We start from the raw sequence: 15,620 nt of genomic DNA, 5'->3' as shown, positions 1-15,620 counted from the left end.
TGTTATAGATTTAAGATATAAATTATAATCTCCAGGGTAACCACTAATAACTTAAAAACATAGAGAAAAGGAAATGAAGAAGGAATCAATATGGTATACTACAAAAAAAAATTAAACACAAAAGAAGGCAGCAGTGGAAAAACTGAGGAACAAAAAAGATTATACAAGAAACAAAATAGCAAAATGGCAGAAATTCTTTTTTTTTTTAAAGATTTTATTTATTTATTCATGAGAGACACAGAGCGAGAGAGAGAGAGAGAGAGAGAGAGGCTGAGACACAGGCAGAGGGAGAAGCAGGCTCCATGCATGGAGCCCGACGTGGGACTCGATCCTGGGTCTGTAGGGTCACAACCTGGGCCGAAGGCGGCGCTAAACTGCTGAGCCACCAGGGCTGCCCAAAATGGCAGAAATTCTTATCAGTAATCAGTGTAAATGTAAGTGGACTGGACTCTCAAATCAAAAAGTGGATCTTGGGCAGCCCGGGTGGCTCAGTGGTTTGGCGCCGCCTTCTGCCCAGGGCGTGACCCTGGAGACCGGGGATCAAGTCCCATGTCAGACTCCCTGCACGGAGCCTGCTTCTCCCTCTGCCTGTGTCTCTGCCTCTCTCTCTGTCTCTCATGAATAAATATTTTTTAAAAGGTAGATCTTGTCAAAATAGATTTAAAAAAACATCTGACTATATGCTGCCTATAAGAGACTCACTTTATAACCAAATAGGTTGAATGTAAAAGGATGGAAAAGATACTCCTTGCAAACAGAAATTCAAAGAGACCTGAAGTAGGTATACTAATACCAGACAAAACAGACTCTAAGTCAAAAATTACTATGAGACAAAGAAAGCCATCACATACTGATATAAGGGTCGTTCATCAAGAAGACGTAACAATTAAAAGCATACGTGCACCTAAAAACATAACTTTGGCAGGGTAAAGGGGGAAACGGTTATAAACTGATAGTTGGACTCAATATTCTATTTTCAATAACAACTGGCAGAAGATCAAAGAAAATAAAGGACTTGAAAACCACCATGAACCAACTAGACGTAACAGGCATCTACAGAACTCTTCACTCTTGCAGCAGCAGGGTACAAGTTCTTTGCAAGTACACATGGAATTTTCTACAGGACACATCATATGTTAGGCCACAAAACAAGTGTCAGTAAGTTTAAGAAAACAGAAATCCTGGGGTGCCTGGGTGGCTCAGTCGGTTAAGCATCTGCCTTGAGCTCAGGTCATGGTCTCTAGGTCCTGGGATTGAGCCCTGCTTCAGGCTTCCTGCTCAGCAGGGAGTCTGCTTCTCCCTCTCCCTCTGCTCCCACCCTCTCCTTGTGCTCCCGCTCTCTCTCTCTCTCAAAGAAAATCTTAAAAAAAAGAAAAAGGAAATCCTTTATTAAGTATCTTTCCCTCATCATAATAGAAGTCAGAAAACAGAGGGAAAACTGAGAATTTCACAAATATGTAGAAATAAAACAACTCTTAACCAATGGATCAAGGAAGAAATTGTAAGAGAAATTAAAAAAAATATTTAGAGTTAAGTGAAAACAAACACAATATACTAAAACACATGGGATGCAGTGAAAGCAGTGCTCCCAGGAACACACAGCTGTAAACACCTATGTTAAAAAAGAAGTATATGATTCTCCCTATAGGAAATGCTCAGAATAGGCAAATCCATAGAGATGGAAAGTAGATTAGTGGTTGCCAGGTGCTGGGTGATGGGGTGGGAGGTGGATTGGAGGAGTAATGGGGAGTGACTGCTCAATGGGTCCAAGGTCTCCTTTTTTGGATGATAAAGACATTCTGGAATTTGACAGTGCTAAAGGTCGTAAAACATTGCGAATTTACTAAATGCCCCTGAATTTAAAAATGATTGAAATGGTAAATTTTATGCTATGTGTATTTTACTACCAGAAAAGATAGATATATAAATTATCCATGGGGCGGGGGGAAGTACATGTAAAATAATGTTAAGTAAGTAGAGGACAGTACAACTTGGTAGGAATCATGGATTAAAAAGAAAAAAATACTGGGATCCCTGGGTGGCTCAGCGGTTTAGCGCCTGCCTTCAGCCCAGGATGTGATCCTGGAGACCAGGGATTGAGTCCCACATCAGGCTCCCTGCATGGAGCCTGCTTCTCCCTCTGCCTGTGTCTCTCCTTCTCTCTCTGTATCTCTCACAAATAAATAAATAAAAATCTTAAAAAAAAGAAAAAATACTTAGAGATACATGAAATAACCATATTAAGTAAAGGATTTATGGTTTATAATTTTTGTACAATGGCTAAAATTATAAAATATCCTAAATTTGTGTCTATCTACACACTGAAGGGCAGCATCAGATGCTTCTACAGGACCAGTGAGATAAGGATAATGCTGAAAATTATCCTCTGCCCTGGTTCTGACACCTTGTCCCCCTTTGGGCCTTTAGGGAGGTGTTGCCCATGACCATTTTTCCTCCATTCACCAGTGGAATTTTTTTCTTGTTTTTCTGTCTTAAAGAAGTTGCTTTTTCTTTTTCCTTTTCCTTCTGCAGCCTCTTTTCCTTCCAGTCCTTCCTGAACATTGCTTCTGATTGAACCTTCCCTTACGCAGAGCATCAACTGAATTGTGTGACTTCTTTCGCTCAAAAGCCATGGCCAGGCAAAGATGTATCACAGTTCTTCAGAGGGTGATGAAAATATTCTCTATCTTAATCATGGCAGTTGCTACTCAAACTACATATATTTGTCTTATTGGATTAGGGCCCACCCCAATGACCTTAATTACCTCCCTAAAGGCCTTATTTTCAAATACAGTCACATTCTGAGGTGGTTAGGATTTCAGCATATGAATTTTAGAGGGTCCATTTAGCCCATAATAGTGTATTTGGTGGCAACAGCCCTGCACTCCATAGAAGGTGGAGGCTGGTGATGGAGGCCTCTGAAAACATTAAATATCCTTTATGTGTATCAGAAAGCGTGATACTGAAAGTCCAAAGGCTTTTTTCCTGTGTTCCTGATTTGGACATCATTTTGCTGCCAACCTAAGTCAGGACATGAGCATGGTCACAGAGACTTCAGCTCGAGCAACCAAAACTTGTGCATGACATTCTACCCAAACTCTCAATATGTAAGTGGGACCTCAGCTAAAGATGGACAAGAGAAATCGCTCTTATAACCAGAAGTATCTGAAAAGCTGTTTAGTCCATAAATAACAATGCCTATAATAGGAAATGTCTCTGTTCCTAAGGGTATTAGGAAATTAAAGCCTGGATCCATCAGTACTTGCAGAGGATGAGAAATATGTGGAAAGAATGAGGCATAAGCATGGTGATCACACCTCCAGCCTTTTAATGGAGGCATTATAACAGACAAACTGTACTGTAAAGGTAGTCAGTAGCAAGATTTGCAAAACCTTACAAAAGTTAAAGAGCAACAAAATATTTCCTCAGCTTTCTAATCATGCAAGGAAAAGGGCTTTGGGAAACAACCTGGCAGTTTCTCAACTGGTTAAACACACAGGTACCATATGACCCATCAATTCCACTCCGAGGTATAAACAAGAGAGAAATGAAAACATATGTCCACAGAAAATCTCATCTATGAACAATCCAGCAGCATTATTCATAATAGCCAAAAAGGGGAAACAACCCAATGTCCATTGGTTGTTGAAGGATGAACAAAATGTGGTATATCCATATGATGGAGTATTATTCAGCTATAAAAAGGAATGAAGTACTGACTCATACTTCAACATGGATGAATCCTGAAAACCTTACACTAAGTACAAGAAGTCTGACTCATAAAACCATATCCTGTGTGGTTCCACTTACATAAAATGTCCAGAATAGGCAAAATCAGCAGATTAGGGCTAAGAGAGAGGAGGAAGGTTGGGAAGTGACAGTTAAGGGATGTAGGGTTTATTTCTGGGGTGATGCAAATGTTCTAAAATTGACTGTGGTGATGGTGGCACAACTCTATCAACTGTACATGTTAAATGGGTGAATTGTACAAAAAGAAAGTATAAGGAAAATAAAACTGAGGGTCCGTGCTAATATGATGTTAATCTTCCAAGAGGACAAAGTAGTATAGAATCAGGAAGCTGGAAAACATGCTAAAAGCTATTCACATTGTAGATGCTAACCAAGAAGCAAGGAGGAAAATAAAATACAAAGAATAAAATATATCACTAAAATCTCCCAGTAATAAATGTTCCATGTTAGTGATAGCGCCTTTTGAGAATATAGGGTGGGGGGGATTAAGGCTGTTCTTTAAAAACCCTTTTATTTAGGGAACTTAAAGTATACCAAATTGAGACTGGAACATTTGCCAAAGACAAGAAAACCGCCCTAACCCAAGCAAATGTTGCAATGTTCAGAAGTCCACAGAGATGCTAAAATATAAAAAGAACCAGAAACTGCTGATGCATTGAGACCAAGTCCATACAGCTAAAGCTGCGTGCAACTGGGGAGGGTGGGAGGGAAGGATATTTTCTCCTTTTCAATCGGTTTCTTTTCTGAGCATAAGTGCTTTCTATGTCTTCCTAACAATGCAGAGCCCACTAAGTGTGGAAACACAACCCCAGTCTTTGTTCCATGCCAGGGTTGATGGTTTTTGCCATTCCAGTTTTGGCTGTTCCTCAAGATCATGAAAAGCAGCACACTCTGGTTTCTGAAAGTTCAGCAGGTCACTGCTCCAGATGGAGCACAAGACAGAGGAGCACTTTAAAGTATAAAAGAGGAGTTAATGTGTCATTGCTGCCTGAGGAAACTTACAATTTGTCCGCCCCTCTTCACCCGCACAATACTTCATGTATTTTTACCACACTGATGACGGGGCCCCTCTTGAGTCACTTGAGTGCACAGATGAAGTCTTGTCTTGGAATCCCATTGCCCAACTCAGGGTCCCACACAGAATGGATTCTCAGAAAATTAGGTGGTGGATGCTACTATACATTCTGTCTGCCTGGGCTGCCATAACAAAATACCAGCATACCTCAGAGATATTGCAGGTTCCATTCCAGTCTACCGCAATACGGTGAATATTGCTATAAATAAAACTAATGTATTTTGTTTTGTTTTGTTTCCTGGAGCATAAAAAAGTCATGTTTACACTACACTGGCATCTCTTAAATGTGCAATAGCATAGTGTCCAAAAAAATAAATGTACATGCTTTGGTTAAAAAATAATTTACTGCTAAAAACTGGTAACCATCATCTGAGCTTTCAGCAAGTCAACCGTCTTGCTGGTGGATGGTCTTGCCTTAGTGTTGATGGCTGCTGACTGATCAGAGTGGAAGTTGCTGAAGGCTGGGGAGGCTGTGGCAATTTCTTAAAATAAGACAACAATGAAGTCTGCTGCATCAGTGGACTCTTCCTTTCATGGACTTTCTCTGCAGCGTGCAATGCTGTTTGGTAGCATTTTATCCACAGTAGAACTTCTTTCAAAATTGGAGTCAGTTCTCTCAAACCCTACCAGTGCTTAGTTGATGCTAAGTTTATGTAATATTCTAAATCCTTTGTCGATGTTTTAAAAATCTTCACATCATCTTCACCAGGAGTAGATTCCACCTCAAGAAACTACTTTCTTTGCTCATCAATAAGAAAAAACTACTCATACTTTCAAGTTTTTAAGATTGGCAGCGATCTGTCACATGTTCAGGCTCCACTTCTAATTCTGGTTTTCCTTGTATTTCCACCACATTTGCAGTTACTTCCTCCTCTGAAGTCCTAAACCCATCAAAGTCATCAGTGGGAGTTAGAATCAATTTCTTCCAAACTCTTGTTAAAGTTGGTATGTGACCTCTTCCCATGCATCATGAATGTTCTTATGGCATGTAGAATGATGAATCCCTTCCAGAAGGTCTCCAATTTACTTTGCCTAGATCCATCAGAGGAATCACTGTCTATATATGGCAATGATAGCCTTACAAAATATATTTCTTAAGTAGTTAAGATTTGAAAGTTGAAATTACTCTTTGATCCTTGGGCTGCAAAATGGATGTTGTGTTAAATATGAAAACATTAATCTCATTGTACATCTCCATCAGAACTCTTGGGTGACCAGGTGCATAATGAGCAGTAATATTTTTTTTTAAGATTTTATTTATTTAGTCATGAGAGACACAGAGAGAAAGAGAGGTAGAGACACAGGCAGAGGGAGAAGCAGGCTCCACGCAGGGAACCCGATGTGGGACTCAATCCCGGGTCTCCAGGATCACACCCAAAGCTGACAGCGGTGCTAAACCACTAAGCCACCGGGGCTGCCCGAGCAGTAATATTTTGAATGGAATCTATCTTTCTGAGCATCAGGTATCAACACTGGGTTTAACATATTCTGTAAACCATGTTGTAAACAGATGTGTTGTCATTCCGGTTTTGTTGTTCCATTTCTAGAGCACAGGCAGAGTAGATTTAGCATAATTCATAAAGGTCTTAGGGTTTTGGAAATGGTAAATGAGCCCTGGTTTCTTTTTTTTTTTTTTTTAATTTTTATTTATTTATGATAGTCACAGAGAGAGAGAGAGAGGCGCAGAGACACAGGCAGAGGGAGAAGCAGGCTCCATGCACCGGGAGCCCGATGTGGGATTCGATCCCGGGTCTCCAGGATCGCGCCCTGGGCCAAAGGCAGGCGCCAAACCACTGCGCCACCCAGGGATCCCCGAGCCCTGGTTTCAACTGAAAATCACCCGCTGCATTAGCCTCTTACAGGAGTGTCAGCCTGTCTTTTGAAGCTTTGAAGCCAGGCATTGACTTTTCCTCTCTAACTATGAAAGTCTTGGACAGAATCTTCTTTCAATAGAAGGCTGTTTTGTCTACATTGAAAATCTCTTTTGGTGTAGCCACCTTTGTTAATGATCTTTCTCTAGATCTTCTGGATGACTTGCTGCACCCTCTACATCAACACTTGGTGCTTCACTTGTACTTTGATGTCATGGAGATGGCTTCTTTCCTTAAACCTCGTGAACCAACCTCTGTCAGCTTCATACTTTTCTTCTGCAGCTTCCTCACCTCTCTCAGCCTTCACAGAATTGAAGAGAGTTAAGGTCTGCCTCTGGATTAGGTCTTGGCTTAATGGAATGTTGTGGATATTTTGAGTTTGTCTCCAGACCACTAAGACTTCCTCCGTATCAGGGATAAGGCTCTTTTGCTTTCTTATCATTCATGTGTTCACTGGAGTAGCACTTTTAATTTCCTTCAAGAACTCTTCCTTTGCATTTACAAATTGGCTGTTTGGAGCTTTTGGCCTATCTTGGCTTTGGCCATGCCTTCCTTACTAGGCTTAATCATTTCTACCTTTGATTGATTGATTGATTTAGATTTATTTATTTATTTTATGATAGACATAAAGAGAGAGAGAGGCAGAGACACAGGAGGAGGCAGAAGCAGGCTCCATGCCGGGAGCCCGACACGGGTCTCAATCCCAGGACTCCAGGATTGCTCCCTGGGCCAAAGGCAGACACCAAATCGTTGAGCCACCCAGCCATCACTTTGATTTAAAGTGAGGGATGTGCAACTATTCCTTTCACTTGAACACTTATAGGCCATTATAAGGTTATTAATTGAACTAATTTCAATATTTCTGTGTCTCAGGGAATAGGGAAGCCTTAAGGAGAGAGAGGGAGAGAGATGGGGGAATGACTGGTCTGTAAAAGAGTTAAAACCCACAAAATATTTATTGTTTGTTTGCTGTCTAATGTGGGTGAAGTTCATGGTGCCCAAAACAATTCTCATAATAACATGTAAGATCACTGATCACCATGACAAATACAAAAATAATAATGAAAAAGTTTTAAATATTATGAGAATTGCCAGAATGTGACACAGAGGCACAAAATGAGCAAATGATATTGGAAAAATGGCCCCAATAGACTTGCTGAATGCAGGGTTGCCACAAACCTTTAATTTGTAAAAACAAACAAACAAACAAACAAACAAAATGCATTATCTGTGAAGCACAATAAAGTGCAATAAAACAAAGTATGCCTGTATCTATACCATGGGCTAGGTAGCTCAAACAACAGATTTATTTCTCATAGTTCTGGTGGCTCAAAGTCTCAGATCAACATGCTGGCAAGACAGGTCTCTTTCTGAGGCTTTTTCTCATGGTCTGCGGGAGGCTACTCACTTGCTGTGTGTTCACACGACCTCTCTTTGGTGTGCTTGTAGGAAAGAAAATGTGTGTACTGGCTTCTTCCTCTTCTTAAAAGTATATTAATCTCATCATGAGGTCCCCTCCTCAAGACCTCATCTAACTCTAATTACTTCCCATGGGCCTCATCTCTAAATACAATCACATTGTGGGTTACGGCTTCAATGCATGAATTTGGGGGAAGACACAATTCAATCCATATTGACATCAATATGGCAAACATCACTACACTAGATGCAAATCAAATTAATTAACTTTAAAGTAAATGTGCGTACATAAAAGTGTACCCAGGGGGTGTCTGGGTGGTTTAGTTGGTTAAGCGTCTGCCTTCAGCTTGGGTCATGATCTCAGGGTGCTGGGATCGAGCCCCACATCGGGCTTCCTGCTCAGTGGGGAGTCTGCTTCTCCCTCTCTCTGTGCTCTCTCTCAAATAAATAAATAAATAAATAAAATCTTGAAAAAAAAAAAAAAGAAAAAGAAACGTGTACCAGGGTAAGAATACAGCTAGATGAATTTTCACAAAGTCAACACACCTAGGTAACCATTACCAAAATAGAAAAGATGGCATATACCAGCACCCCAGAGTCCTCTCTATGCTAACCTCCCAGTCAGCACTCCTACCCTCTGCCCACAAAATAAGACTTAACACCACAGACTTGTTTTGCCTGTTTTTTGAATAATGCATAAGTGGAATCACACACTATGGATTTTTTTTTGGTCTGGCTTCTTTTGTTCAATGTTTGTGTGTGTTCGTCTTCATTGCTGTGTAGTATTCTTTTTTTTTTTTAAAGATTTTATTTATTTATTCTTGACAGAGAGAGAGAGAGAGAGAGGCAGAGACAAAGGCAGAGGGAGAAGCAGGCTCTATGCAGGGAGCCTGACACGGGACTCGATCTGGGTCTTCAGGATCACACCCTGGGCTGCAGGCAGCACTAAACTGCTGCACCACCGGGGCTGCCCTATTGCTGTGTAGTATTCTGTTGTAGGAATATAGGCTTAACTCTTCTGTTGGTAGACATCTTCATTTTTTTAGTTTTTGGCAATTAGGAATATGTTCACAAACATTGTTATATTTGCCTATTGTACACACACATGCACACACCCAATCACACATTTCTGTTGGGAATGCACCTAGGTGTCAAACTGACGGGTCACAGGAATAGGTATGTTCATTTTATGGCAGATAAGGTCAAACAGTTTCAAAGTGGTAGCATGAATTTACCTCCCAAATGCCATTTGTCAGTTCTCCTCATCCTACCCTTGCCAACACCTAAGACTGTCAGTCTACCATATGTTTACTATTCTAGTAGATGTGCACTGATTTCTCACTGCATTTTTTATTATAAATTTTCATTTTTTTTTTATTCTAATGGGATTGGACTTTTTTTTTTTACGTTGTGTCGTCCACCTGGATATCTTCTTTTAAAAAGTACCTATTGCCTGAGTTGTCCTTAACGTTTCTTCATATGTGGGCATTCCTATATATTCTCAAGATGTACACCGTCAGTTTTATGTGTTGCAAATATTTTCTCCTACTTGTATGGCTTGTCTTTTTGCTCCCTTAATGGTGTCTTTATGAAGAAAATATCCTAAGTTCAATGTAGCATAATTTATCAACATTTTCTTCTATGATTACTGTGTTCTGTGTCCTGTTTAAGGAATTTTCCCCATCCCAGAGTCATGGGCATATTCTAATGTCAACTTTTAGAATTTTAATTATTTTATAATTCACATTTGGATCTATAACCTTCACAAGACATTTTAATTTTTGTTGATATGTAACTTAGAGAAGGTGCACAAATCTTAACTATTCAGCTTAATGAATTTATATACATATATAAAAATGTATATAGTGGATAGTCTTTCCTCCTTTGTCGAATATTAGTTGACCATAAAGTTGAGGGTACACTTCTGGAGTCTCTATTCTTTTCCATTGATCTATGTGTCTGTTTTTGTGCCAGTACCACACTGTCTTGATGACCACAGTATAAAAATGTATATATAGTTAACCTTTAAACAACATGGGCTTGAACTACGTGGGTCCACTTAGACATCAATTTTTTTCTATAAATATAGTATTGTAAATTTTCTCTTCCTTGTGACTTTTTAAAGATTTTATTTACTATTAGGCAGAGAGAGAGCTGCGCACAAGTAGACAGAGGGAGGAGAAGCAGGCTCCCCACTGAGCAGAGTGCCCAAAGTGGGGTTCCACCGACTGATGGTGCCTTGTGGTTTTATTTACTATTTGGCAGACAGAGAGAGAGCTGCGCACAAGTAGGCAAAGAGAGAAGGAGAAGCTGGCTCCCTACTGAGCAAAGAGCTGGAAGTAGAGCTCCATCGACTGATGGCTTTCTTAATAACATTTTCTTGGGGCGCCTGGGTGGCTCAGTCAGGTAAGCATCTGCCTTTGGCTCAGGTCATGATTCCAGAGTCCTGAGATTGAGCCCCACATTGGGCTCATTGCTCTGCGAGGAGTCTGTTTATCCCTGTCCCTCTGCTCCTAACTCTGCTCATTCTCGCTCTCACATAAATAAAATCTTAAAAAAAAAAAAATAACATTTTCTTTTTTTCTAGCTTACTTCATTGTAAGAAAACAGTATATGATACATATAACACACAAAATACGTATTAATCAATTGTCTATGTTAATGATAAGGCTTCCAGTCAACAATAGGCTACTAGTAGTTAAGCTTTTAGGGAGAGACAAGTTTTTTGGTTTTAAGATTTTATTTATTTATTCATGAGAGACAATGAGAGAGAGACAGAGACACAGGCAGAGGGAGAAGCAGGCTGCATGCAAGGAGCCCAAAGCGGGACTCGATCCCAGATCCCAGGATCACACCCTGAGCCAAAGGCAGACGCTCAGCGGCTGAGCCACCCAGGTGTCCCAGGGAGCAAAAAGTTATATGCAGATTTTCAACTGCGCAGGGAGTTGATGACTGAACACTCATGTTGTTTAAGGGTCAACTTGTTTGTGCGTGCGTGTGTGTGTTTACTACCCAGATCAAGATACTGAACATCCTAGAAGGATCTCTTATACCTCTTTCAATCAATAACCCCTAAAGGTAATAACGCTGCCTGTATTACCATGAATTACTTTGCCTGTTTTTGAACTTTATTTTTTTTTAATTTTTATTTATTTTATGATAGTCACACACACACAGAGAGAGAGAGAGAGAGAGAGGCAGAGACACAGGCAGAGGGAGAAGCAGGCTCCATGCATCGGGAGCCCGACGTGGGATTTGATCCCGGGTCTCCAGGATCACGCCCTGGGCCAAAGGCAGGCACCAAACCGCTGCGCCACCCAGGGATCCCTGTTTTTGAACTTTATATAGATAAAATCATATGTCTGGTGCTCTTTTGTGTCTGATTATAATTTTCTCAACATTACACATGTGAGATTCATTCATGTTGTTGCATGTTTCAGTTCATTACTGTAGAGGATTCCACTACATGAATGCATCACCACTTATTTATCCACTCTCTTTTTGGTGTACATTTGGATTGTTTCTTATTTCAGGGTATTATGAATAAAGTTGCTATATTCTAGTATATGTGTTTTGAAGGATATAAATACTCATTTTTGTTGGCTATCTACTACCAGGACACACAAAATTTTGATGTTACCATATTACAAAAACCATTTAGATTTGCCAAGCTCTCCCTGCCAAGTACATATAGTATATTTTAATTGTTCCTGCATCCTAATTCTTATCAGAAAAAAATGTGAAAACTTTTTCTATTTCTTTGAAATAATATGACACACCCCAAACTGCAACAACACAAAAAAATGTCCATATGCTCTCCATCAAAATTTTTCCATGTCAACATTTCACTGCATTTGGTTTATCATTAATTATCTTGTGTGCTATGGGGGTGTGTATGTGTATATGTATGATCTCAACACTGTTGAGTATTGGCCAGTTACTTTGTAGACTCTATAAATTGGGGTTTGTGTGACATTTCTGCACGACTAGATTCAGGTTATGTTTGGAGCAGGAATCACAGATGTGATGCTGTGTTCCTCTCGGTGTGTATCAGAAGGCACATAATAGTGATTTGTCCCATTACTGCTGTTACTAATCTTAATCACTTGGTTACGGTAGTATCTGCCAGGTTTCTTCACTGTAGTATCACTATTTTTCTGTTATTAATCAGTGTCATATGGGAAGGTACTTTGAGATTATGTAAACATCTTGTTTCTCATCATACTTTCATTTCCTAGTTCACCATCCACTCATGATTCTTTTTAAAAATTTTAATTTCAGTCTGTGTGACTAGCATAAATAAATAAAAATTAAAAAAATTTTTTTAAATTTCAGGATAGTTAACATACAGTGTTGTTCCATTCATGATCCTTGCCTGAAACAATTTTTATGGAAGTGGTTGAAAACTAGTTCTTGTTTTTAATACCTTCAAATTTTTCAAAATTCTTACAGTGACAATCAGGATTTCTCACAAATTGAACTGAAATCTAGAAGATTACTGGACATTTACCATAAAAATACCTCCAAAGTCACCTTGAGAGATTAAAAAAACTGAAACTGGCAAACTGGTAGTGGCAGTGGCAGCATTCTCAAGCAAAGTGCAGCCACCCCCTGGGAGCCTGAGAGTCAGCCAAAGACGACAAAAAAGGAACCCTCCTGAAAATCTCCACTTCTATACAAACCACCCCCAAACCATCTTGGTGCAGGCTGAGAAAAGATGTTTTGCATGCTTAAAGCATCTCATTCTAGAAGGAGTACCTAGGTCAGCTAGAGTGGGAATGGTGAGCAGGGGTCAAGTCCTGCAGATTCCCAAGACCCCATGTCCTCTCTGGAGACAAAGCAGAAGGTAAACTTTGCCCTTTTGTTTCCAGGAGATTCTTACCTTTCTAGTTTTCCTGAGGCTGGGACCTGCTCACCTGCTTAACAGCAGACCCAGCACATACAATCAATCCCTAGGATCTTAGTATCCTGTGGGTTAACTAGTGAAGCTCTCTGGGAGCAAAATCACCAAATGAGTTTTCATATAAGTAGGTTCCAATTTATAAGTTGACTAAGTCCCAGAAGCCCATTCTGCAAGCCAAGGGTGAGAAATATTGTCTCTGCAGGTTAGCTCACAAAACCAGTAACTCACAGGGGAGCTGCACAGATGATTGGGGGCTGAGAAGGGAACCTTCACCTAGAACATGATTCCTGCAAGGTGAAGACTTTGACTCAAGCACAAGGAAGACAATTTGTCTCAACTTGTCCAGTACAGTTCTACTCAGCAAAACCCAGCTGAGCACGTCTGATGTGTCAGGTACTATGCTGAGCACTCAGAAACCAAGAGTCGCATCCTCTAATGACTAAGCCAGCCAGGTGCCCCAAGCATCATGACTTTCTTCACCAGTAAGACAAAGAGCTGCCAAGTGAACAGTGACACAAAAGAAGACACCTGCCTTCAGCTCAGGTCATGATCTCAGGGTCCTGAGATTAAGTCCTGCATTGGGCTCCCTACTCAGCAGGAGTCTGCCTCTCCCTCTCCACCTACCTCTCCTCTACTCACACGCATGTGTTCTCTTTCTCTCTCTCTCTCTCTCTCTCACATAAATAAATAAAATCTTAAAAAAAAAAAAAAAGGAAGACACAGCCCAACTTCAGAGCTGTTAAGATGTGAACAAAGATGCATCCAAGAGGGATGCCTGGGTGGCTCAGCAGTTGAGCACCTGCTTTTGGTTCAGGGCATGATCCTGGAGTCCTGGGATGGAGTATCACATCAGGCTCCCTGTATGGGGCCTGCTTCTCCCTCTGCCTGTGTTCCTGCCCCTCTCTCTGTCTCTCATGAATAAATAAATAAAATTTTTAAAAAAGGATGCATCCAAGAATACATTAAAAATGATCATTCTGGTTAATCTGACATGCTCCAAGCGCTGTGTTCTAGGTGTTGAGACAGGAACACGGGAGGAGACAATAGGCCATCCCAGTCAAGTGGGAAAACACATTCAACATCTAAACCACCCTTCTCCTTCTGTCCTCTCTCCTTCCAAGCCCCCAACACCAACCAGCCAGGACCTATTCCTCCTCAATCTCACTCACTCATATTCTTTGTAGCCTAAGGAGTGAAGCCATCTGGTTTCACTATCCCCCTCCCTTCCAATCCAGCCCAGGGACTGCAGCTCCATCTGCCTGCCACATCCTACCGCACTGTGAGCGCCTCCTGAGATCCTGCAAGCTGGAGCCCAAAGCCGGTACCTTCAGCCTCCCTCCCCACCCCTCCCACTCTCCCCATCATGGTCCCACAGTGTGATTGCAACATGTTGCCCCACTTTTTGTTCTTTCGCTTTCTTCCCTGCAAGAAAAATAAAATAATCTGTCTTCAAGTGTAGCCATGAGGTCATATAATTATGAGATACAAAATGCTTTGAGTCTTGATGTAAAAAAGATCCAAGATTAACCAAGACTATTACAACAGTCCTGTTTTTATGAATATTGCTTTTTTTTTCAAGATGCCTTATTCCTGTCCATAAAGATGCTTTATGTCTGTCCTTTTAAGCAAATATTTAATAGCTTAGGAATGTTAGTGAGGGCAGCGGCTCTTGCTTAGCAAGGACTCAGCTCGCCATCTCAGAGATGAAATGAGATGAGCTTTATCCACAAAAAAAGTCAGTCTCCAGGCACATCCATCAAACTAGGCATGCGCTGGGAACAGAGAGCCTTTTCTAGAAAGAAAATAGCAGCTACTCTTTGTGCCCCGGGGAATACTGGAAAAACACACACATCAAAAACTACCAAATCAACCAAAACGTAAACCGATTCCCAAGTTAGTCTGAAGAAAGTTCCATCCCAACGAAGCAAACGATGCTTTGGAGACTGTGCCACCCAGCAGAGGAGGGCCTGGCTGGTGTTGGTCTGGGTCAGCCCTGGCCCAGCACCGGCCCGGGTCAGAGTGACCCGCAAGCACACGTGTTGAACCAAGGAATTCATGGGAGCGCAAATGAGGAGGCGGGCGGCGGTGCCAGATGTGGCTGAAAGCGGGCTCGGGATGGACGGCAGTCCTAGCGGGGCAGGGACAGGAGGGCCGAGGAGGGGGCAGAAACCCGGGCACCAGCCTGGAGGAGGGGGCCTGGCTAGCGGGGCGGAGGACGGGGTCGGGCGAGGAGGAAGCGAGCGCAGGCTTCCTGGACAGACCGTGGGTCTGGAAGGACGGAGGCCGGGGCTGGGGAGAGGCGCGGGTTCCTACCTGCGGGGCCGCCGGGCCTTCCCAACAATCCACTGGCAGGTTGCACCTGGGCAGGGAACAGCCGTGGGCAGCCGTCTGGCAGCCGTCGGGCACCCGGCGGGTCCAGCCGCCCAGCCTCCCCTCCCCCGCACGTACGCACCCACGTGCGCACGCGCCAGCCGAAGCCCACCAATGGGCGGCGCTCCCAGCGGCCCAGCCCCCGCACGTAGGCACCCACGTGCGCACGCAGCGGCCCCGCCCCGCCACGTGCACAACCACGTGCGCACCACGCACAGCGGAAGCCCACGGG

At 42.0% G+C, this 15,620-nt stretch overlaps 1 protein-coding gene across 3 annotated transcripts in view; it reads right to left on the bottom strand.

Moving 5' to 3' along the window:
- Positions 1 to 15,461, bottom strand: part of FAM178B (family with sequence similarity 178 member B) — a 109,564-nt gene extending 94,103 nt beyond the window's left edge. For all 3 annotated transcript variants that reach the window (XM_025464799.3, XM_025464803.3, XM_025464796.3), the window contains exon 1: positions 15,332 to 15,461. The gene's annotated coding sequence lies outside the window, so the exon portion shown is untranslated. The remainder of the gene's footprint in view (positions 1 to 15,331) is intronic.
- Positions 15,462 to 15,620: the final 159 nt, after the last annotated feature.

The sequence above is a fragment of the Canis lupus genome, chromosome 10 (genome assembly GCF_003254725.2).
Source record: "Canis lupus dingo isolate Sandy chromosome 10, ASM325472v2, whole genome shotgun sequence".
Lineage (NCBI taxonomy): Eukaryota > Metazoa > Chordata > Mammalia > Carnivora > Canidae > Canis > Canis lupus.
The sequence above is the reverse complement of the archived record's forward strand: the minus strand, read 5'-3'. Positions and strand labels throughout refer to the sequence as shown.